The 26591-nt window shown below is 39.5% G+C and overlaps 1 protein-coding gene across 6 annotated transcripts in view; it reads right to left on the bottom strand.

Annotated features, from left to right (window-relative positions):
• Window positions 1-26591, bottom strand: part of LOC149250282 (uncharacterized) — a 311236-nt gene that overhangs the window by 25221 nt on the left and 259424 nt on the right. The gene's annotated exons all lie outside the window — the stretch shown is intronic.

Genomic DNA, 26591 nt, shown 5'->3' with positions numbered 1-26591 from the left:
AATTGAGAATTTCACTAGAGACTCGCTGTGTATACCTAAGTTTTTCCATAATCAAAGATTGCCGAAAGCTTGGAGAGCAAACTGTCTGTTGTGAATGAATGTTTTGGAGATATGAAGATGGAATTCTTGTGCTACAGCCTGAAGCAATAAGTGCATCTTACCTCTGTTTATTGTTTACCACTATCTAAGTAGCAGGAAGAAAGAATAGCCTAGAATTAGTTTAAATACTCTCTATGCTCAATTTCTGCTATTTCTTTATGTTTTCTTCTGATTGAATTCGTTATGAATATGAATTCCTTCTGGCTCATGTTTACCCCGATTCACCTGTGTTTGCCAATTATCTAGGGATTCTTAACTGCCCCTAGGTAGCGCCCTGTTATCTTCTCCTGTTAAGCATAATTGAGAGATTCTTAATTGCCTCTCATTACTTAGCACTTATTTCCATCCCTTAAACCTGAAACATTGTTTCATGCTCAGCTATCTTGCTCCATTTCCCTCACTGTTATTAAGGAAAAGCACCAGCAGTTTTTTCTCCTCGACTCCACGCCCAATGGTTCAAAACCCTTAGACTATGCTCTGCCTCTCTGCCTGAAAAATCAATTTTCCCACCAAAAACAAACAAAAACCCTCTTAACTCGAGACCTAGCCTAAAATCCTTTCAAACAAAGCTAAATCATAAAGAGAGAGCCCTCTCTGATTGCAGGTCGGCTAGAACCTGTAGTCCAAAGTTGGTCTGTGGTTACCTCGGCCGTATCCTTTTCCGGAGCTTTAAGGACAACCTGAGTGATAACACAATGGAGTGTTGAAATTGTTCCACCTATCAACCATGATTTTCTTGACTAAATCAGCAAAATGATCATCAACAAACAAAAGTTGTGGAGACTCTTGTGAAATGATTTCCATAGTTTTCTCACCCATGGAATCCATGCCATCATATACCTCTCCTAAGAAAGGTTGGTCAATGTCAGCATTTTGAAGAAGCTCAAATGCAGGGGTTGTGAACTTTCGCAAGAAATCTATCTTGCTCCACCAGTCCGCATCAAGGCAGAATATACGCACCATATATCCCCTCTCTGAATCTGCTTGTCTCCATTCAACCCAAAGTTGACTCACCACCATAGAAACTAATGTTTTCTTAACCTCAACAAGGTGGTGCAACATTAGGAAGTTTGAGGCATATCTTGTGCCAACAACTTTTAACAACTCCAATTTGGAGTACTCTCGAAATATTGCTTGAGATTGGTGGTGGTTGGTGATGAATTTAACAATCTCCCTTGTTTCCCCTGTGATTACCTTTATCCATGGAACTTTGTTGTCGATCTCCTCTAAGATCAGGTTCAGATTATGGACAATGTAGGGTGTCCAAAAGATGTGGTCATACCTCCCCTCAATAATTAAACCTGCAGCTTTGCAAACTCATGCATTATCCGTGATAACTTGCACCACCCTGTTAGGTCCTATTTGTTCAATAGATTTTATAATCACATCAACAATGAATTGTGCATTTCTTTCCTCTCCTGAGTACTCTTCAGCATTTAAAAACATTGCTCCTTTGGGGGAAGTGTCAATGGTATTTATCAATGGTCTGTGTCTTGTATCTGTCCATCCATCTGAGACTATGGTAACCCTAAAGCTACTCCAGGAAAAATGAATTGGTGATAAGATATCCTCCACAAACTCCTCATCTTTGAGAAGTTGAGTTTTGACTTTCTCATAGTTGGGCCCCTTGAACCCTTGAGGAGCTTTGTTAATTTCCCTTATCATATCTTGCGAGTAAGGAAAGCGAACAACATTGAATGGGATACCACATGCATAGATGCACCTAGTCACTCTGGAATCAGTTTCTTCTCTTGCTTGCACATTCACCAATTTAGTAATTATGTTATCTTGAACTAAGCAAATGCCCCTCTGGTTATTTTTGGATGGTGGTTGTTCATGTTGTTGAGTGGCTCTCCTCTTCCTTGCTTCAACTACAATCCATGGCTCAAAGTTTGATGGAGCTTGAAGAGTAGCTTGACTAAGTTCTTCATGTCTTCTTTTAATTCCATCTGCCTCATCTTGCTCTCTTTGATATGCCCTCCTCACCAATGGGTATGTTGTTTTTGTGCAACCTGCAATCCCCTGTCCTCCTCCATGTAAAAGATGTGCCTTCACTCTTGAGTAGGAACCCTTGTATGAATTACTGCAAAGATTACATCACCATTCCCATGAGCCACCACCTCCACATTTTTGAAGCTTTTGAACATGCCTCCAAAGAGGATAATATTCAACCCTTGGGTTGGACCTAGGGCTTGAATTTGCACCTTGGTTAGAAGCCACTGCTACAAAAATAAATAAATAAACAAATTTGTAAAGAAAAATGATTTTCATATATTTGGAAGCATAAACCCTCGAAAAATAGAAGAAATAGTGGGAAAAAACTAAGAAAATGAATGCTTCTTACCCAAAATGCCAAAAAAGACGAGAAATATGGTTGTCGTTGAGCCGAAAACCAAGAATGTTGTAGCCGGAAACTTTGCAATCCAAATCTACTTGTGAAATCTCTTTCTCTTGTTGTTGAAATCTCCTTTGCTCACTATTGAAAACACCCTAGCTGAAACCACTGCTCTCTTCCTCTTTTCTCCTTGCTAAAATCGTCCGTCTCCAAGTGAAACGACTTGCTCAATTCGTGTGATGAGGGAATGAGGCGAGAGTCTTTTTATAACTTGCGAGAGCCATCTAGAAGCATCCAAAAGATATTTTATTCGCCCAATAAAATAATTAAAACAAAGCAGAAAAATCACAACTTAAAGGTGGAAACGCAGTCGTACGACCTGGAAACGTGTTTCAGGTCGTACTGGGCCACATTTCCCCCACGTGAAACATGCTAGTACGGCTTGAAACGCATTTCCAAGCCGTACCAAACACGTTTCCATGTTTCAGTTTCGTTTCAACCCAGAAACGCCCTTGGGACTAGCGTTTCCTGCAACATAGCTTTTGAGACACGATCTGCATCCACCTTTAAGAATTTCCCCAAAGAATTCCCAATTCCTTCTAATACTTTGTGATGTCAAAATGCAATGGTAGATTATGTAACCTAACCCACACGGGCATTTTGGATACCACCATGGTGTTTGCATCAAAACCCGGAAACCAAGGTATCATGAATAGACCCGCATTGCCCCAAAACCATGGTCCCTCGTTTAATACATAATCCTTATCTTTTGTTGTATCAAACTTTACAATAAAAAACCCCTAGAACATAGATGGATATCATAGCTTTCTGTCCAAGTAGAGAAAATCCATTGATGTAGAGCCTCTGATTTGGGCCAAAATCCATTAAATCTACATATAACTGCTCTTGCATGGAAATCAGCATAAAGCTCATTTACCTCGAGCAAGTTGACTATCAAAGTTGGCACCTAGTTCATCTGCTCCACAATATAGGGTCCAAGAAGATTGGGAGGTTGTTCTGGATGTTTTTGTGGCTCCGCCTTCCCTTTGACTGCATCCTTGAATGAAGCTGGGCCTTTTGAGCTAGATCCAGGGCACCCTCCAAGAAGTCTCATGTTAAGGATGATGGTCGAGTCAGGAACAATGCCATAGTCCTGCAACTTGTAGTCCTCTTGCAATGATTTCCCTGCATAAATCAGATTTTGAAGTCTTGCTGGAATACCCAACTGTTCTTGAATCTTTTGCTTAAGATCTTGTACCTGCTCCTAGATCCAGACCCTTATACAAACAATTTTCCCGCTCAGTGTTCTAATAAAAATTTGGATCAGGGCTCCTTCAAGCGGATCTAGGAATTGATCTTCAAGATCCGTCCTTCTATTAAACTCAACCTGTCTGTAGTCTCCATTTGTATTCAATTCGTGGTGAAACTCGATGGTGGAATCATACCCGTCTCCCGCCTCCCACGATCGTACAAAAACTACAAACCCATAACAGCAGTAAAAAAAGCCTTCAATAGGAAGCCCAACGTCATTAAAAAGCTAGAGATCACAAAATTGGAGAGAAAATTAGAAACATAAGCACTATTTTGCAGATCCAACGCCCGAACCTAGTAGGGAATACGATGGGTATAACCCATACGATGGCTTAGCGCCTATGTTTAGAAAAGGGAAACTAGATCTAGAAATAAACTCATAGTTGGAGGTCCCTCTCTCTAAAACATCGGGAGATCCAATGAGGAGAGATGTGTTTGGTGTTTTTTGCAAGAGAAACGTTCCCTGAAGGATACCATCCACCATCGCCTGTTTGGATCTGAACTCGGGAGGTCGATAAACGCTACATAAGGCAAAAACAATTTGGAGTTATGTGGCAGCATAGCCCACAGCGTGGAAACCCCTGATACTTCTCTTCAGATCCATTGCAACCTTCCCCCTGTCCGAAATCCTCTCTCTATATATATATATGAAAAAAAAGTCTAGAATGTCAAATTAGTTGCACAATATATGAAAACATGCATATTTGTACATAAATCAAGATAGAGATGGCATCCATAGTCCATTAAAGTGAGATCTATATATTATTAATTTACACTTATTTGCCTTTATTTCACTTGTCCACCAAAAGAGTTAACCCATATAGACACAAGGAGTGACTATTTGATGTTGGGAGAGTCTTCTCGACCTTGCCAAGTGTTGCTAGACAATGGATAGTAGACATTGGGCACTACTGGACTATGGATACTGGACAATGGACCTTGTTGGTTGTCGTTGTGACTTGTTGTCTTACTACAGTGCACTGCAGCTTTGGTTTTGAACCTTGCTTGGTTTGCATTTGCCATTTGGAGGCACTGAAACTGCTACAGAGCTGAATTGTTTGCAATTGTAGCATATTATTTGGCTAAAATAGTGGAGAAGTTGATCGTTTTTGCAATTTGGAGGTGTCTTGTAGTTAGCAACTTTCAAATTTGGGCTAAATTTGAGGAACCATAGCAGAAACCGTGCAAAAAATTGCAGAACTACAGTTCTGAAATCTGCCAACGTGGTTCTGAGGGCAGTTCAGGCACAGATCTGCATAGTGCGAGATTTCGGCCTACGAACCTTCAGAGGGTGGGGGGAATGGTTCCTGCAACACTGATCCCAACTATCATTAGACCCTTTGAACTGGACCTTAGTTCCCCATGGGAGATATCACTTATTGAGAATATGAGGGATCATATGCAAGCCTATTTATAATTGCATATCCCCTATTCCTTAGAATTGGGGATGGATGTGTCCCACAGTTAGCGTTATGATGTTAGTGAGATTTTATACCATAAGTCTTCTTATTTGATAGGAGCCCCTATAGGAGTTAGACTTCTATTTTTGTTGATTGTTGAATTGAGGTTAGGTAAAGTTAGTTGTTGTTAGTATCAACCTAGGCCTTAGATTGAGCTAGGTGTGTCTAGAGTTGTTCTTAATTAGTATTTTTGGTTGAGTTGGCCTATACATGTTAGTCCACCTTACTGAGAGGGTTGGACATTGCTCTTTCTATAATTAAGTTCATGAAGGGGCAAGAAGGGTGCCAGTAGTTGGAGTGATTGAGCAACAATAGCCATGAGGGATTGTGAGCCGAGATTGATGCAGCACTAGGAGAGTGAACTCCCTCATTCTTGGCACTTTTGAATAGGGGTTTTGGCCTAGCTTTTCCTCAGATAGGCTAGCTCATAGCTATATTGTGAAGCCAAGCGCATGGGTGACTTTGGAGACAAGTTCTACAGTCAGATTGGAGACGCTATATGTGGGTGTGATTTGGTCTCATTCCCTTTTAAGTTCCAAATAAGTGAATATCCTTGTTAGTTTATTATTCGAATCCATCCATCACTGTTAATAATGTATGTTGTTCACTAGGGGCGATCGGAGCAGGAGGGGTAATCTATTTCCCTGATGAACAAAAAGAATACAATTTCACCTGGGGTAACAACCAAGCATAGTTTTGGGCTCTATGGAAAGGCTTGGATCTGGCAAAGGATTATGGACTCAAAAAATTGTTGATCATAGTGGACTCAATGCTAGTAATCAAGCAGATGTCACAGGCATTAGCAAAGCACACAGAAAATCCCCATGAATTGCTCGAAGAATAGCTAGGTTGGCGGTGTTACCCACCACTAATGGGTGACCCCTACAGGAAAAAATTTCTCCTATGTTTGTCTTCAGTCAGCAACGAGCAACCCCTTGTAGCCACGAGATAGCTAGATGTGCCACCATTCTCCGCCACCTAAGCTAGCCATTATGTGCCCTCGCCCATCTTTTATGATTGTATTTTTGAAGGTGGGTCGTCCAACCCCGAAGGTATGGCTTTTCATTATGTAATTGGGTGTTTACGCTTGCTTTTCTTGGACACATTTGGAAATGGATTAGTGGGGGGATTCGGTGAAAAGAATGGCCTTGGGTTGTACTCTTGTTCCCTTGTCCCAACTTGGTGGTTAATCTTGTATCCTAGTCCCATGGTGTCTCCTCTATTGGTTACTAGCTTTAGGAGTGGCACTACATGGGAAACCCTGATTTTGGTTTCATAATCCCGCTTCTCGATACCATATATCTCACTTCCCTCCGCTCGTTATTACCCCTTTCACACTTTTCCCATTCGGGTCCACATTTGTCCATTAGGTCCACAAGGATTTAGCCTCCCCTTCCCCTTGTCCACACTTTGGGTTAGGCCTGGAACAATGCCCCGGAGGTTGATGCAGCTAAAAAGAAAGTTAAAAACACAGTTTGGCCACTTATAACAGGAAATGTACCACAAAATGCACAAGATGGTTGGGACACAAGAATTTAATGTGTGGGAAAAAGACAAACATGAGTTCTTCCCCTTATCATTATGGACATCAACCTGGTTCCTAGGGCCCATATGTATGCCCCCTGCATCATGAAGGAACCCATGATTGTCCCAACCCTTGGTGGGAGATGAATTGCCCAACCTTAAGGGGGTAATCACTGCTTTATCATACACATCATGCTCTCATCCCCTAGAGCCCTGGGCAGTTAAAAAAAAGAAAAATCAATAAAAGGCAAAAGGCATATCAAGAAGTGTGTAAAAACAAAGGTCGGGGTAACTCACGTACCATGATTGATCCCTCCTACATCCATACACCCAATGTGTGGGCTTCCCTCATTATAGCTACCCTTGTACCATGGCATGTGGCTTGGAGCCTTATTGCCCCACACCATTCCACCATCATTTCACATGACACCTGCCATTTGAGTTTTTTCTCCCAGCAATTAATAATTAATTGAGTTTTTTCTCCCAGTTATAACCCCAAATCCAGAGTGCGGCTTGATGATAAGGCCTTGGGTGAGTCCTAGTGTCTAGAGTCGTTTTATATTACCATATTAGATCACTCATAAAGTTTCGCGGAATTTGATTAGATCTAGGGGTCATTTTTAATTTTTTTTAACTTCCCGCAAGGCGGAAATTTCAATAAATTTTTATTGTAAATTGTAATAAGAGAAGTTGTATGGGGTTTGTGTGCTCAAAATTACACCTCTACTCCTCAACTTTCTACTAAGACACCTTTGGGAGGTAAAAAATAAGTTATGGACCCTCAAAAAACCAACTTTTCCCAAGTCTATGGGAAAATATGGCATTAAATTAGCCAGCAATTAAATAAATTGGAGAAAATAAATATCCACACATCAAAATTATGTGGAAATGAGGTGGAAATTCACCAAGAGTCAAAGTCAAAATAAAAAGATGATGTAGACTCCACTAAGGACCAAAAATCAAGGGAATCGAATTTTTGGGGGAGAGACCACGAGTTCTAAAGAGTCAAGACAAACTCACATTTTTTGTGGAGATAGCTTGAGTCTAAAGGATGAGTCACTAGTTTGTTGAACTTTGACCTGAGTTCACATGAGATGAGGCAGAGAGTGGTCTTCTACCACTCCACCTCACTCACCCACTTGTCTTTCCATTGCCACGAGTTCCCTTCAAGGATTGGGTGGAGCACTCAAGGGAAGTTCGAGCGACACTAGGGGCATTCGATTTGCATGGCCTTGCCTTGGGATTTCCACCACTCCCTCAATGCAGAATAGTCCAAGTCAATGCTAGTCAAAGCAGAGAATAGAAAAATCAAACTCGTTGGTCAATTTCAGTCTTCTTCCTCCCTTGCACGTGTGAACAAATAATTGAGAATTGGTCCGAAATTTTTTGTTGGATGGATGCCCAGATGAAATGATTTGATTAACAATATATACTTGTCCAATTGGAGGGGTTTTGACCAAGGGTCAAACCCCTTCATGAGGTGAGGTCGACCTGTCAAACTAGGGCAGACTTGGACAGCTGGAAACCAATTAATTTCTCCTTTATTTCTGATGATGTAAATACCGAACACAGCGACAGTTTCTCAACGCTCCTTAGCCAGAGAGGTACTTTTCATTAACTTCAACAAATGTACAAATTTCATCATAAGGAAGGGTTGATAGCATCAAGCTCATCCCACAAGTCAAGATTAATGGCATTAAGGTGAGAACCCAACTAACCATGGCATAAATCAATATCGTTCATGAGACCAAACTCTCCAACGGCCCAACCACATGGAATGGTTTCTCAATCAAGCACAATGACCCAAGCGAGTAATCAAAGTCAATCACTCTAACCATCCCACTGGTCTCTCAACCAAACACAATGACTCAAGGGAGTAATCAAGATCAAACTCTCCGACCATACCAATGATCTCCCGATCAAACCCAATGACCTAAGAGAGTACACGAGGTTCATCTCCCTGACCATAAACAAGGTCTCTCAGTCCATGACCCAAGGGAGGAATCCTTGTCTCAATATCAAACTCCTCGACTATGTAGTCTCTTAGTGAAACACAGTGACCTAAGGGGGAGAACTCAAAATCAATGTCCCCGACCAAACACATTGGTCTCTCAGTCAAACACAATGACCTAAGGGAGAACTCTAAGACTCAAAACCAACCTCCCCAACCATAATGGTTTCTCAGTCAAACTCAAGGAAGATTGTCATTTGCATGATGCTATACAATCAATGCTCTCTCTCTCCAAGAGGAATTCTCAGCCACTCCAAACTTCTCACAAAAGTGAGCCAACTTCATCCAAGATAGTGGCTTTGTCAAAACATCAACAACTTGCTCATCAATAGAAATGTATTTGAGCCTCACAGCTCCTCTTTGGACAATATTCCGGATATAATGACACTTGATCTCAATGTGCTTTGACCTGTCATGAAAAACCAAATTCTTAGAAAGCTTCACACAACTTTGATTGTCACAACATATCACAGTTGATTCCAACACCTGATCAAACAATCCAGCAAACAACTTTTAAAGCCAAACTTCTTCACAACATGTTGAACAATCAGTTATATACTCAACTTTAGCCGTGCTAAGTGCAACAGAGGTCTGCACCATACTCATCCATGATATCCAGGCTAAAACAGCATCCAGAAGTGCTATTCCTGTCTTTAGAACATCCAACCCAATTAGAATCTACAAATCCATGCAACAAATAGTTCAACGAGTGAATCAGTAGGATTAACCAAGTCCGCAACAGAGTCTCACAACTTCTTCAAATTTGTCATCATGGAGGTGTCCATGGACTCACAGTCCATCATGCCAAATTTCTTAAGGATCTCAACAAAGATTTCAACAAGCTTATGCCACACTTTCAATCCCAGGTAGTAATGCATTAAACCAAGATCCTTCAATTAGCTCCCTCTTACACTAGACAAAGAGGTCCTCAGCCCTTGTCAAAAACATATCATCAACATATAGTAGTCAAATCAAGGGCTCATCTTCAACAACTTTGTAGTATAGATTTGGATTAGCATCGCTCTTCAACAAATATCAATTCAAGCTCGAGGTGCCTGACTTCATAGTCTTCTCCCTCTTACTAAGGTAATCCTTTGCTTTGTACTTCTAGCAATCTTCATCTTGGAAGTCACAATTGACTTCTTTTTTATATCAAAACAAGCTTCAATCCAGTTGATATGTCTGCTCCCTCTGAGTCCAAAGCTCATCCAATACAATATCTCTCAACACGAGTCTTCTTGTCACAAGCTTTACTTTGTTCTTCCATTCTTTTCATCTATTGCCATAGCCTTGGCAACCTTCAATATGTACCTGCAATCCTCACTAGGAGGCCAAGGAAGAACAAATACAACCAAGCAAGATATACAAAGACAAGAGACTAATAGTAAAAAATTAAATAACAACAATAATATTAATCAAGAAAGAGAGATATAAATTTATTAAATACTTACCTTTTGAGAACATGTCAACTCCCTCTTGATCTTAGCCTTCTTGCATCTAACTTGCAAATCAACCTCGTCAAAATCATCATCATGATGTCATTCCTTCCCTCCAGGAGCAAGGGTTTCTTCTATTAGCAAAAGCAATCAATCCTAGGGTTTTACTTATCCAAGCCTTATTGCTTACAAAGGTCTTCAAATCTTTGATATTCAATTTCATATTCAAATGTCAAAACCCTAGATTATTTATGAGATAAAATCCATTATTGTCCTTAACAGTGAAACAGGAATCAGCGATTTTGCCAATTAATCGCAATTCCCACTCTGCTCGGCCATGAAACGATCCGAACCGAATCTTCCCGAGTCAAATCACGTTGACCGAGTTTGACTCGTGGTCAACGCGAGTTTGACTCGCGAGTATGGCGATTATTCCGACTCTGCGTTTTTTTCCGAGTCCCGCCAAAATTTTTGGGTTTAGGTTTATCAGGTTTTGGGTTTCGGATTGTCACGTTTATCACTTTATCGGTTACGTGGTAGAGTTGTTTCATAATTCATCGTCGTCCCGCGTCCAGACTCCAGACACCGCACAGTCGACACCGCCGCAGAGCCTCAGAGCTGCATTCGACGCCGCATTGTTGAGATATCATATACCTGCGTGAGCCTTGAGGTAACCCCTCTCTTTATATATACAATGATGAATCGTGATACTGTGCAGTGTGATCATGTGATGCGAATCGCAAAACAGCAGAGAAGAACAGAGATGCTAATGCGGCAATGCCATATATATAACAATTTTGTGGCATGCCTGCCATATATGTATCTGCCTGATATATAACGCAGAGTTAATCGGAATCCATACAAGCTTACAACTATGACCAACTATAACGCAGAGAGATGACAGACATAACCATATCGCAGAGATGCCATGCCATATCGCAGAGATGCCATGCCTACCATATATGTATCTGACAGTAGTACTAAGGTGCAACATCCTACAGGGATCAAGCTGTTTTCCAACTCTGATATTTATTTATCCAACTCTGATATTTATTTATCCTTATTTTATTTAGTTTGAGAAACAAATTGCACTGTTTTCCAACTCTGATATGAAGCATATCAGATCTATTTCAAATCCACGTCTAATGAGGTAGCTTACTGATACTCCCTAAGCTACGTTCTTGGGATATGCACATGGAGGATGAACATATGTAATAAAAAGTTAAAAACAAGCCCACAGCAAATATTACTCCTCTCTGGACTAAGATCAGAATTATTCTCATCCCCATCTGAAGTATGCTCCATTTGTTCCCAAAGATTCTTGAGGACTGAGTTTTCCTCTTCTAATATGCCAATAAAGTTCAGGCAATCCTCATTGATCCTGAGATCAGATATCAAATCACCATGGACTTGAGCTTTCCTTTCTATCGTTGGACACCTGGCCAAGATAGGAACTGAGGGTTTATCAATTTCATTTGCTATGTGTGCAAAAGGGCATTGAAGCCTTTCTTTAATGTTATTCTCTACTAAACCTATCTCTTTGTACTCCACATTATCTGTTAAAATAGGCTTGCAGTGAATACTAGTCTTCTCTGGGCTAAGACTGAGATTATTTCCATCTCTATACTATATAGAAATCTTGATCCATTTCCATCCAGAAACTTTTAAGAACTAAGTTATCCTCTTCTATAGTACCACTAAAATTCAAGCCATCGCCATTGATCCTCAATTCAGATACCATATCATCATGGATCTCAACTTTCTTCTCTACCGTTGAAGTTATGTATTATCATTATGGAGGTTGCTCACACCTCAGGGTAAGTCAAATTCACCTGTGAAGACTTTCTGTTATTTTAATTTTTGCATGATCAATAAACAAGCTTGAAAATTACTTATTCCAATTTCCAAGCACCATTTTCGAGATTTAATGAGAGATAAGTCAACCTTAGAGGAGGGTGCTACTGTTACTGCTGTTGGTGTGACGGAGAGCACAGTTTTTGGATCTCTTTCGCATAAGATAGGGTGTTGACTGTTGAGTATGTTTGCTTGGTAAGGACTCAAGGAGACACACTTCTTCAGTAATTTTCACGCAGTTAATGTGCCATTTTTTGGTCTGCTTCGCATGTCATCTGTGCCGCTGTTACGACTGTTCTCAACCAGCAAAACTTAAAAGGCAGTACTGCACTTTCGCCTTTCAGCATGACATGGCACTTTCTTGGTGTGCTTTTGTGCCAATTTTTAGAGCTATGTTGTGCTCCATTAAATAAAACCAGGGTTCTGCATGTTTTCTGGTTTTATTGAAAGGCAACATTTCTATATGTTTACTGACATCTGTCTTCATTTAATTTTTTAGATTTCTAGCATATTTTAAATTTTTGGATCACTTTTAAATTTGATTTTTTGTTGTCTTTCACAAGAGCCACAAATTAAATAGAAGCCATGACTCCAAATCTTAACAGAAGCCACAAATTAAACACAAGTTCAAAGAAACAACAATGCCAAGAGAGATGGACTTTGCTTGGGCTTATTGTGACAAGATTCCCAAAAAATCCAAGCTCCTTTGTAAATTTTGCAAAAAGGAATGTAGTGGAGGCATTTATAGATTCAAGTTCCACCTTGCACAAATACCTGGCCATGATATAGGTCTTTGCGACAAGGTTGACGATAATGTCAAATACCAAGCAGCCTTGGCCCTTGAGATGTTAGATTAGCATAATGCCAAGAAAGCAAAGCAAAATACTGAAATAGGAACTCTTAGAGTTGATAGTTTTTCTACCACTAGCCCCATGTCACCTCACTCTGTTGAATCCTCAATGTCGTTCCCACGTTTTCCACACATGCCCCAAGGCCAAGTCAAACTCAAAGCCATACAAGTCCTTCGACTCCTTCCTCAACACTGGAGGTGGAAACATAAACACCTTTTTTGCTCCCCGCACAAAACCCGGTTCCCAACCTACCTTGGATGCCACTAGTTGGAAAAAAAAATATCCATAGTCAGGCAAGGAAGGCCATTGCTAACTTTTGGTACTATTCTGACATACCTTTCCACTGTGCCAGAAGTCCTTATTGGCAAGCTATTATTGATGTAATTGTTGTTGCAAGTCCAGGGTTCAAAGCCCCTACATCAGAGAGCCTTAAGACAGATATGTTGTTAGAGAGTGTTGAAGATGTCATGCTTGTGCTAGCTGAGTTTCGTTCATCATGGGTAGAAACAGGGTGCACCATCATGAGTGATGGATGGACAGATCAGAGGAATAGAACTTTAATAAATTTCCTTGTATCTTGTCCCGCAGGCACAATGTTTCTCAAATCAGTGGATGCTTCAGACAAGGTTAAGACTGCCCAACTTATCTGTGAAATGATGGAGGAAGTCGTCCAAGAAGAGGGAGAAGAACATGTTGTACAAATTGTCACCGATAATGCAACTAATTATATGGCTGCTGGTAGACTTTTTGAGATTAGGCACCCCACTATTTTTTGGACCTCTTGTGCTGCCCATTGCATAGATTTAATGCTTGAGGACATTGGTAAGCTTCATTGGATACATGAGGTTGTGGAGAAGGCAAAATCCATAACCAAATACCTATACAACCACACTATTGTCCTAAACACTATGAGAAAATACACTGAAGGTAAAGAAATTGTTCGACCTACAATGACTAGATTTGCAACAAATTTCATATCTTTGCAATCTGTGATTGAGCAAAAGATAAATCTGAAGAGGATGTTCTTGGGACCTGAGTGGATGGGATCTAAACATTCCAAGACCCCTGAAGGCATCGAAATTGTTGCACTTGTGTTTAATGATGGCTTCTGGAAAGATGCCGAAGAGATTATTGTTGTGACGGAGTCCCTTGTTAGAGTTCTCAGGTACTTCAAGTCTTTTAACTTTTTCATTTTTTAAATTTCATTTCAAGCTTCTTTTTATTTACAATGTTTCATATTTCTTTAAATTTGAATGCTTGAACTTTTAGGATGGTTGATGGTGACAAACCCGCTATGGGTTACATTTATGAGGCGATGGATCTCGCAAAGGAGGCCATCAAAAGAAGATATGGGGATGATGAGACAAATTATATGCCTCTTTGGGACATTATAGATGCACATTGGGATAGGCAATTGCATTCCCCCGTACATGCTGCTGGGTACTTCTTAAACCCACAATATTTTTATGATAAGAGCAAATTTAATGAGGATGGAGAGGTTGGCAGAGGACTTATGACATGCGTGGAAAGGTGCTTCCCTGATCCAGAACAACAAAGTCGTGTCTTTTCCCAACTACAAGATTATAGGGCACCATCTAAATTGTTTGCCTATACCAGTGCTATAAGACAAAGGTCTAAGATGTTGCCAGGTACCCAGCTTGAAGGCTTCATCAATTCATTAAATTTGTTTAAACTTTATTTTGTATGTTAAATGTTTTATTAAATTTTCTTTTCTTTTTAAGTTTTTACTATTTACTAATTTAGTACTTCTAGTCTTCTACTCACAAACCCTTACCACTTGCTAGGTCTTTGGTGGCAAAACTTTGGTAGTGATACGCCAGATTTGAAGAGATTTGCCATTCGAATCTTAAACCAAGCATGCAGTGCTTCAGGTTGTGAACGCAACTGGAGCATGTTTGAGAAAATACATTCTAAGAAGCGCAACCGATTGACACAAAAACGCTTGAATGACCTTGTATTTGTCCATTACAATCTATGACTTCCCAACAAACAAATACAAGGTGAGATTCGAGAGGTTGAATTTGAAGGTTTCATAATCTAGTTCGTATTTTAAAGTTCAAACTTCAAACTTCAAACTTCAAAGTGAAACTTTAATTCACATTTCAATGTTTCATGATAATGACAGGTATGGATCATTCACCAATCGACCTTGAAGAGATAGATTTGCAAGCTACAAATGCGGCAGACTGGGTTCAATTAGATGAGCCTCCTCTTTTAAGCCTTCATGACTTGGAGAAATTTAAGAGTCAAGCAAGCGAAGGAGTGGAAGGAATCGCTTCTAGTTCTCATTCTTAAAAGTCTTAGACTCTTACTTGCTGATTTTTTTCTAATTAGTATGCAGTTTTTTGTAAACTTTTAGAAGCATATACTTCTAAGGACTCAAGACTCAGTGCTTTGGATCATGTTTGGACACATAACATATATGAGATACTTATTTATTCATGATATTTTGGACATCTATTGATATTATGCATTGTTTGGACATGCCTTTACCCAATATTAATGAAAAATGATTTTTTTAATTCAATATATGTGTATATTTTTATTTAATGAATTCAACGATTTTTTGCCGATTTTTTCCCAATCCGATTAAAACTCTTCGCTCTTTTGCCTCGCCGATTTATTGCCGATTCCGAGTCTGGTAACATTGGTCCTTAATCATTCAATCATCCTTGGTCACATCAAACCAGGTAGCTCGGCTTCTTCAAATTATTGTAGCAATGGATTTCATCAAGGACGATCTCAGTACCCAAGTCCTTAAATCATACATTGCATCAATACTTTGAGAAACATAGATCTTTAGCAATGATAGAGCAACATTAGATCTGAAATAGCTTTGATCTTCATCCTTGAAGAGGAACTCCACCTCTTTCCACAGTAGGCAAGCTTTCTTCAAAGGTATGAATAAAGATGGTGATATCTTTCTTTCATCCTTCAAAACTGAGCAACCATAGTTTATCAAATAGATATCATTCTTCTAAATATGTAATACAGAGATACATCTAGCTTCTGACCAACATCATCTCACTTCAATCTTTTGATATATGAATAAGGTCACATATTTTCACATGTGGCTATATTGTTGTGAACCAATGCCTTTTTTTCATGCCATAACTTTATGCCGCACATTAGCAATATCAAAGATTATTCAGTAAAGTGGAGGGACACCTTCAGTACTTACAGTTGTCCTTAAAGATTCCTCACAGTCCCATAACTGACTGACTCGTTCCAGCAAGGTAATAACTTAAGATTCATGTTAGTGCTTAGCAATCTGCTTCAATAATCTGTCTTTGGTAACATCTTCAAGTGTTCAATGTTATTTGTTTCACATCTTACAATAGAGCGAAGCATACCAGATTTTGTACCTTCAGCACTTTGTATATACAGGCTTATTAAAATCAACCTAGGTCATACTTGAATTCATCATTATAATTGTCCTTCATATAATGCATAGATATAGTCTTCAGGTTGAGGCCTATCATTAGCTCCAAAGAATATTCTAGACCCATATTTCTTCCTTCCTGACAAAGCTCATCTAGCGATAAGAGATCAAATACTTCAAACAAGGGTTATGCATACCTCACAACTAAAGGGTTCAAAGAGGCATCTCTCAGACATTTATGAATCATGCTTTGCAATATGCTTCATATCTAGCCTTCTTGGTAATTGCTTGCATTCGAGGATTCTTGAATTTTGTTGCTCTCTTATTCATCTTAGAACATCTGTCAACAAATTTTTATAATTGATACATACCGTTCTGCAAACTCAAAGTTTCGATGGTCTCCTCGAGGATCAAGCATCATATTTTCATTGTGCTTTGAATAGAAACAAATCTACAACACTCCAAGATGACAACACATATAGATGACATTATTATTTTAAATCAAAAGGCATGATTCAGACTTCTTTTGATCACAGAATTTTAGTAAACTTCGACCTTCCATAGAGGTTCGAGTCAGAGGCTTAATAGGCCTCTAGCATTCATTTCTTCACACAAAACTCATCAGTGGATCCTTCTTTAAAGCACACTTTATCCATAGGAATCAAGCATATAATGACAGATCATAAATCAAGCTTCCTTTTCGTTCTAGGTAATGGTTTGAGATTCTCTAATCTCTTGATATTATTTCGGCCTTTCCTTCAGAGAACCATCACAACTTCTGTCATCTTGTCATAATTTAAAGGTTCATATTTCACTTTCACAAGCTTGTCAAAAAGAAAACATTCTTAAGAAATTCAACAAGGGATTTTCCTTATTTTCAAACATCAAACTTCAGACTTTGATAGTTGAATTTCCAGCCCTTGTCACAGTTCAAGATTTCTCCCTCTCAGCCTTCCTTCTTTGACAGAGATTTTCTTGGCCTACAAAGATTCGATTCCGAGATCTATAAGGTCTTCAAACAGAGGTATCCTTCTTATGGAAGTCTTATATATGTATCTTCTACTGATCCTTGTAGTTCATCTATCATCTCATGGTTTTCCAATTCTTCTCTTTGCTTGTAGACATGTTTGATCTTCTACAATCATGACAACATATTGAGGTTCAAGCCTTTTGATCTTCAATACAAATCTTCTCACAAATGCAAGAAAGAAGTTTTGATCTTGAACCAGGGCTTCAACCCTTTTGAGATTTATTCACTGAGTTTTGGGCCTTCTTCAAATGTTTTGTAGCACAACCACAAACAGACCTTTTGGTCCAGGACTTCTTCAGACTTTTTGCTTACTTAGGACTTCCAGAGATCAAGATTGCACTTGTGAAATAGATCAGTTAAGTTGTGATCTCAATGCTCTTCCCTTCACCATAGCTCTAATACCATGTTGATTTTCTAGTAGAAGAATAGACTAGAACAATTTTCTTCCAGATAACTACTTCCAATTATACATTTTTAACTTCTTAGAGCATTCAAATCATCAAGTTGTTAGACGCCAAAATTTTCTTGGGACAAAACCCCACAAGGGGGGAAACCTGGTAATCTTTCCTTGAGAGAAATTGTTCAATTCAATCAAAATATCATACCATTTACCACATTCAATGCCCAGTCAAATCAAGTCAAAAGAGAGAGAGAGTCAACATTTTCTCACTGGTCAAAGGGTCAAATTTCGACCTGCATCTCCTGGTCAAAGGGCTGAAATTCTATCCTGTAGTAGCCTCAATCAAATCATAGACTTTGACCTGTGGTCAAAGCTCAGTCAACACTCAGAAACAGCTCCATAAATACGATCAACAGATGGTCAAATATTCCAGAATATTCGGCCTCCAACCACAATCAAGGATTCGGTCAAACAATAGCAGAATAGTCCAAGTCAACATAGGTCAAAGCAGAGAACAAAAAAATCAAACTCGTTGGTCAGCTTCAGTCTTCTTCCTCCCTCCCATGTGTGAACAGATAATTAGAGAACAAGTCTGCATTTTGTTGTCGAATGGATGCCCAAATGAGATGATTTGATTTACAATATATACTTGTCCAACTGGAGGGGTTTTGACCAAGGGTCAAACCCTTTCATGAGGTGGGGCTGACTTGGACAGCTACAGTTTCTCAATATCACATATCCAAAATACACCAAAGACTGCTGTGAAAACTCACACTTCTTGAGATTTGCTAACAGTTGGTGCTTCTTTAACGTCTCTAGCACCTACATCAAATGTGTGATGTGGTCCTCCAAGGTAGCATTGTATACCAGTATATCATCCAAATAGAAAATAACAAATGAATCGCTAAAAGGGCACAATACATCATTCATTAATCTCATAAACATAATCGATGCATTGCATAGGCCAAATGGCATGACTAACCACTCATACAAACCTTGCCCAGTTTTGAAGGCAATCTTCTAGGTATCTTCTTCTCTGACTCAAACATGGTAATATCCAGAATTTAAGTCCAGCTTGGTGAAGTATTTTGTTTGTTGTAACTGATCCAGTAGATCATCTATCCTGGGCAGGGAGTACCTATTCTTGAGCATGATTGTGTTCAATGCCTTGTAATCTATACACATCTGCCAAGTCCTGTCCTCCTTTGGCACAATGATGATGGGTGACCCATATGGTGATGTAATCCGTCGAATGACACCTTGTTCTAGTAGTTGTTGCAGTTGTTTCTTCACCTCACTTTCTTTTATAACAGACTGCCTGCACAATCCAATGTTTGGCAATGGGGAGTCCGATAATCGTTGGATTTCATGCGCCACTTCTCTCTTAGGTGTTAACCCTTCAGGCTCTCGGAACACATCCCTGTATGCATGTAGCAACTCTTCTAGTTGTTGTTTTTGTTTCATAGTACACCCCTCCAAGGATACCTTACCTCTTACTAACTATTCTATAGACTGGTTTTCTCTTAAAAATAGTAAAACATACTTCTTGTTGGAACTGATCAATTTCTTGGCTTGGTTGGCACTAACCAATGAAATTTTTTACTTGCCTTTGTGTTCATTGATGGTGAAAGATTTTCCATCCTTGACGAGTCGATATTGGTTAGCTCTCCGCATGAATACTGCATCTCGCATGTACATGTAGGGACTCCCAAACACGACTCCACATACATCAAGGGGAACCACACTTAGTTCTACTTCATCAAGAAAATCAACGTTGATGGCAAATCTAATTTTACATTGTTTTGTTACCTTCAACTTTGCATCCTTATTTACCCATCCCAATGGATATGGGCTTGGATGATCACAAACTTCCAACCCCAACTTCTTGACCAGCTATGTTGCAATGAGATTCTTGTGATCCTAAGTCAAACAGAGCATCAATCATGGTCTTCTTGACCTATATCTTTATATGGAAGAGTTTGGTCATTTCTTTATGTTAAAATGTGCAACTAGGGCCAAATTCCACTTTGAACAACTCATTGACATAAGATGATGATTGGACAATATTCCTCTTTCCGAGAGGACCAGACTCGACCTTGGAAGCACTAAAATCGGTTAAGAAAAAATATGTTTTTGATGTCAAGCCCACAAGAGCACAATTAATCAAGGTCAGCTCGGGGACAAGTTGGACAAATTCATTCCCTTCCAATGCATATAAATAGAAAAGACCTTCACCCTCATTTGACACATTCAACACACATCATTCCTTCTCTCTCCTACATTGATTGGTTTGTACAGATCATAGGCAGCCTATTCTTCTTCACACGTGCAAGGGTTTTGGAGGCATCTTTGATTTCTATGTTGACTTTCTGCAAAAAGATAGTTTGACTGAGTTTCTCTACTTGGTTTGACTCACTTTGACCAACAAAAGTTCGATCTTGGAAGGTTGAGTTGCTTGGCACAGATATCAAGGAAATATGGGCACTTTGACAAGTCTCAACTTCAAGGTTGACTACTGCTTTGACCTCAAAAAATTACATTAGACTTACTCTCTCCTTTGACTGAATTTGACTAGACTTTGAAGGACAGTTTTGGGCTAACTTTGACCAGCAAGGAAGGTTGAATTTGGCTGGGTTTGACCGAGCTCATAGTGGACTATTTGACTACTGCGTTGCCCATCTTTGACTTTCTGGTTAGGGTTGAGTTTGACTGCAGTTGGCTGCAGATTTGTCAGGGTTGTTTTGACTTTGATTTGGCAATTCAATTTTGAGTTTCGTACTCTCTCTCTCCACTGAACATTTGATATAATAATAAGAAGAATTGATGAAAGGGTTTTTCCCTAACATCCGCCAAATTTGGTGTCCTCTTGTCTTGTGCATTTATTGTTTATGTTCTATCTACAGTTATTGTCAATGTGAATTAATGGTTTATGTGATTGCTATTGGACATTAAAGTGGAATTGACATTGGGCTAATAAAAGTACATTGAAGTAATTGTGCTAAGCATAGAGCATACCATTTTTAACTAAAATTAACATGGTATCAAAGCCCAAGTGAGGACAAGCCCAAGCAAGAGAGAAAAGCAATCACAAAGGTATCTGTTGGACAAATATTATTGGACAAGTCTCCATGGCCTCTTAATCTTATTTCAAGACTGAGGACAAGCTCAATGACAAATATAGCTATCATGCATGGAAGATGACTTTGGACCTGACTTTGGAGCAGCATGATGTATTGGACTATGTGCAGAGAAAGGTGGTGGAGCCTCCTTCAAATGCACCAACTGTTGCTAAAACGAAGTATAGAAAAGGTGAGGTCAAAGCAAAGAAAATATTGGTTGCCTCTATTCAAAAGCATTTGGTTGCCTATATTTCTAATTTGGGAACTTCTAAGGAGATGTATGATAAGTTGGTTGGGATGTTCAAAGTGAACAATGCAAATCAAATTCTCTTTCTCAAAAACAAGTTGAAGGATATCAAGATGGATAAAGGGGAGTCTATCCAATCCTACTTTATAAGAATAACACAAATCAAGAATGACCTACTATCTATTGGAGAAGTTATTGCTGACAGGGAACTCACTCTCATTGCGCTTGGAGGTTTGGAAAAAGCTAGGTGAGATTTTCCTTTCTCAAGGGAAATACATTGTGAAGTTGCTAGAAAGATGAGGGATGGTGGAATGCAAGTTTATGTCTACTCCGATGGAACTAAACTTCAAGAAGCTATGCGGAAGTGTTGTTGGTCCTGAATTGGAAAATCCTTCTAAATATAGACAACTTATGGGGGCCCTGATGTTCTTGGTAAACTCTCAACTGGACATATGCTTCATTGTAAATACTTTGAGTCAATTTATTGTTGAGCCTCATCACGTACATTGGGTTGCTACAAAGAATCTCTTAAGATATCTTCGTGGCACTATCAACTATGGTCTGAGATACACTGTCGAGAATTTGAGGCTACATAGATATTCTATTGTTGACTGGGGTGGCAGTGTGGTGGATAAAAAAAGCACATCAGGATGTTGCTTCTCTTTGGGGTTTGCTTTGATTTCGTGGATGAGCAAGAAGCAGAAATTTGTTGCTTTAAGCACCGTCGAGGTCGAATACACTACAGCTAGTATGGCCTGTTGTGAAATTGTTTGGTTGAGGAAGCTCTTCAATGAGCTATTTGAGCACGTGTTGGATACCACCGTGATCTTTTGCGACAACTAGAGTGGGATTCGTCTTTCAGAGAATCCCGTGTTCCACGACTGCTCCAAGCACATTGATATTAGGTACCACTTTATCCGGGATATGGTACAACGGGGAGCAATAAGGCTCCAACACATCAAGACTGATGAGAAAGTTGCATACATTCTCACGAAGCCCTCAAGGAAGGTCAAATTCTTAGCCTTCCAAGAGAGACTTGGAGTCGTGGAAAGACCCTCCCATGAGGGTCCCGCTTGAGTTGAACATTGAGCTCTAGGAGCTCCTGGGGCCTTGGGGTACTTCTTGGAGCTATGAGCAACCATAGGGTGAGTGGTTCACCTTCCCCTATTGGTACGTTGTGTATAGGGTGAGTGGTTCACCTTCCCCTATGATACCCCATGATGGTTGACATGTGTGTAGGGTGAATGGTTCACCTTCCCCTACATTTGATGACACATGTTTAGGGTGAGTGGTTCACCTTCCCCTACGATTGGCATATGCATAGGATGAGTGGTTCAACTTCTCCTATGGCATATGAGCAGGATGAGTGGTTGACCTTCTCTTGTTGATTCCCTACCCATGTAGTTCAGGATTAATGGGAAGTACCTCTCATCTGGCCAATGAGTTGGGAAAAGTGGATAGGGACCATAGCATTACCGATGGGCGCATTGTGTACTGTCGTACTCCCTATGCCTAGGATGCATGATGTTCAACAACTTGATCACTCAGGATCAAGTTTGATTAGGGTTCTACCCCTAGTTATGTGGACTGACTTTCGTCAATGGAGAGTGGTAATGTCTTGTGACTCACTCTCGATCGATCCTTCTTATTATCTATATCAATCTTCAGCAGAGACAAGACAAGATGCAAAGATAGTACATGATGATCAAGATGGCATGATGATGGATGGATATTGGCAGGTGGAATTCTCCCTAGTTGAGAGGGAGTGTTAAAATGTGCAATAAGGGCCAAATTCCACTTTGGACAATATTTCTCTTTTCGAGAGGACCAAATTCGACCCTGGAAGCACTAAAATCGGTTAAGGAAAAATATGTTTTTGATGTCAAGCCAAAAAGAGCACAATTGATCAAGGTCGGCTTGGGGACAAGTTGGACAGATTCATTCCCTTCCAACGCATATAAATAGAAGAGACCTTCATGCTCATTTGGCACATTCAACACACATCATTCCTTCTCTCTCCTACATTGATTTGTTGTTACAAATCACAGGCAGCCTATTCTTCTTCACACATGGGAGGGTTTTGGAGGCATATTTGACTTTCTGCGTTGACTTTCTGCAACAAGATTGTTTACTTTGTTTGACAAAGTTTCTCTCATTGGTTTGACTCACTTTTACCAACAAAAGTTTGATCTTGGAAGGCCGAGTCGCTTGGCAAAGAAATCAAGAAAATTTGGGCAATTTGACCATTGTTGACTTCAAGGTTGACTATTGCTTTGACTGCAAGAAATTACATTAGACTTTCTCTCTCCTTTGACTAAATTTGACTGGACTTTGAAGGACTATTTTGGGCTAACTTTGACCAGCAAGGAAGGTTGAATTTGACTGGGTTTGACCAAGCTCCAAGTGGACTATTTGACTGTTGCATTGACCATCTTTGACTTTCTGGTTAGGGCCGAGTTTGACTGTAATTGATTGCAGATTTGTTAGGGTTTTTTTGACTTTGATTTGGCAAATCAATTTTGAATTTTGTAATCTCTCTCTGCTGAACATTTGATATAATAATAAGAAGAATTGATCAAAGGGTTTTCCCCACATTGGGGATTTTCCCTGGCATCCGCCAAATCTGGTGTCCTCTTATCTTGGCTTGTCTTCTGCATTTATTGTCTATGTTCTATCTACAGTCACTGTCAATGTGAATTAATGGTGTATGTGATTGCTATTGGAAATTAAAGTGGAATTGACATTGGGCTAATAAAAGTACATTGAAGTAATTGTGCTAAGCATAGAACATACCATTTTTAACTAAAATTAATGCTTTCTCTTCATGTTGTTGAAGGCTACTCAGATTCACCTCCTTCTGCTTTGATGTATAAACAATCTTCTCATCCACGTCTGAGTTGCTTTCAACTTGGTTGCTTCAATAAATGGCCATGAGATTCTTCTTCTTATTATCTTTCTTTTTGTCTTCAGGTTAAGCTTGGATGCAACTTCCAACACTTATCCTCTGTATGGCCATCAATGTTGTAATGGTTGCAGTGGTTATTGAGATCTTTGCACTGATGTGTCATGGCTATCGTCTTTTTATCTTTTCACCCTTTCTACTTCTTCTTCCCCTCCTTAGAAGCGTTATGTTGCTCCTTCTACTTTGATCCACTTGATTTCCCTTTCTTCAGGCCTATGTTTTCCAAGTATTGTGCCTGTATACAAGCCTCGTCCACCGATCTAGGCTTGAACAGCATCACTTGCTCCTACAGATGGTCATGTAGAACCCCCAAATATTTGAGAACATATGGCTTCTCTGGGGAGATAATCAACATTATGGCCATCTTTCTTAACTTTGTGGTGTACACCTGCACGATTTGCCCCCTCTTTTGCCTGAAGTAGTGTCACCGGATCCTATGGTCCTCTTCGTACACAATAGGGTAAAACTGTGACATTATGAGGGTTTTGAAGTCCTCCCACTTAGTCACTAGAGGTTCTCCTTCCAACCTCAAGACATCCATATGGCTTTCCCACCAAGCCAGGGCATGGCCCTCTAATTTCAGTCATGGAAATGAAATTTTTTGTTCTTCCTCAATTTGATGGACACTGAAATACACTTCCAGTTGTTGCAACTAGTGATTTAGCTTTAGAGCATCAATCTCGTCGTGGTACAGCTTGATACTGACCTTCACTTCCATTTTGAACAAGGACTATGAATGATTTACGGTACTGGAACAAGGTTGATCTTTTTTGGGTTCTTTCTTTAGTTAGTTCTCTGTTTTTCTTGATCTACTAATCCCCCCTCTAATTTGTCTTCTGCATTTGAACCCCATATTCTCTGAATATCCCAAGCTTATTGCTCAGGGCAGTCATAAGGAGATTTACATTACGATTTATATATGTGACTTGTTGTTCCAGTCGCGAAAACCTCTCCTCTGCAAGATCATGAGGATTATGCACAAATTCATTGGCCATGATTAGGGTATTACGATTTTTGGCCCCGATGATCTAGATCCCCTGCAAATCTCCACAATATACCCAAAGAAACTTGCTTTGATACCAATATGATCCGTAAACTGTCGTGGATATTCCACTGGACAATTCGTCATCGTTGGAGAATGTAACTAGTTTCGGTCTTCATAATTGTCATTTGACTCATGTATGATGTAATTCTTATGTATCTATCAAAAGAAGAAGAAAAAATGATAAAAGAAATTTATTTGTGAAGCATGGCTTTCATGCTTAAGCCATCTTATCATTAGGTCAAGCCTCCATTGTAGGCTCCTAGGGTTTACATAAGTCAAAGAGTCATTTTTCACATTGTAATAAACCCAATGGGGCACTTGTTTCAAGAAGAAAAAGATTATTTTTCCTTTATATGTATCTAGAAAGGGTCCCAAGACCAAGTCAGCAAGGAGAGATGAAGTCGGCCTTGTGAGAGTTACTCCAGCCCTAAGAGGCTATAAAAAAGAGCACTCGACCTCATTTTGATAGTCACACTCTATGGAATTCAGTCTGCAATAAAGGAAGCATGTGAAATACTTAAGAAGGCTAGAAGAGCCTAAGTGAAGGAGGAATCAAGTTATTTGAGGTTCGAATCTATGAAATTTGCTCTCTCCAGTTCACATATGAGAGAGTCTCCTAGGGCTTCTGCAAGGGTCGAACTTGTAGGCCAAAAATTGTAGTCAAGTGGAGACATGTTTCTTGTTTGGTTGGCTTGGTTCTTGGTGACGGTCTTGGGTCTAAGGTTTGGTCTTCGAAGTCTCCTTTGATTTGATTCTATAAGAAGAAGTTACCATGGGTTTTCCCCTTTGGAGGGGTTTTGCCTTGCCTTGGAGCCTATTTCTGATGTCTCTCTTTTATGGTTATGATCTTGATCGCTTTGGCATTTATTTGATGATAAGAACATAAGCATAATAATGAAGAAGAAAAACATAAATCACAAATAATTGTCATGAATGGAAAATGGAATAATAATTTGCTCTAATCTTACAATTTTCCAACATGGTATTAGAGCTAAGGTCACAAACATGACAGCTGGAAGATCACTGGTGGAAGCCAAAGAAAAAGGATTGTTTGGATCAGTCATGAAGTCCGAATCAGAAGGACAATTTATGGGTTAGTTTTAAGGTAAAATAATGAAACCATATCTCTTAACTGAGGTCGCAGACCTAGGCTTGAGATTCGAAGTCTCTCAGATGACTAGAAAGGCATAAACAAGTTCATTTCAGGAGGTTCACACAGGGAGAATCCTATTATAGGTTGTAGGTTTTGTGCATATATCCAAGAAAGAATAAGACATGAAATGATTAGACTGAGTAAATGGAGGCACGTTAGGCCTTTTAGAAAGGCATCTTACTCCTAGTTTCAGTGACAGTAATAAGCTCTAACCATAAGGGCTGAAGTCACTTGTCAATATCAGAAATTCTAAAGGACAAGAAGTAGTCCTTCAAGGTCATCAATGTATGGTATTTTTTTTAAGAATTCTTTGGAGAAGGAAATCTACATCCTTTGGAAGAATGGTAGACC

The sequence above is a fragment of the Pinus tabuliformis genome, chromosome 7 (assembly GCF_031772625.1).
Source record: "Pinus tabuliformis cultivar Carrire ecotype Pingquan chromosome 7, CPIR1, whole genome shotgun sequence".
Taxonomy (NCBI): domain Eukaryota; kingdom Viridiplantae; phylum Streptophyta; class Pinopsida; order Pinales; family Pinaceae; genus Pinus; species Pinus tabuliformis.
The sequence above is the reverse complement of the archived record's forward strand: the minus strand, read 5'-3'. Positions and strand labels throughout refer to the sequence as shown.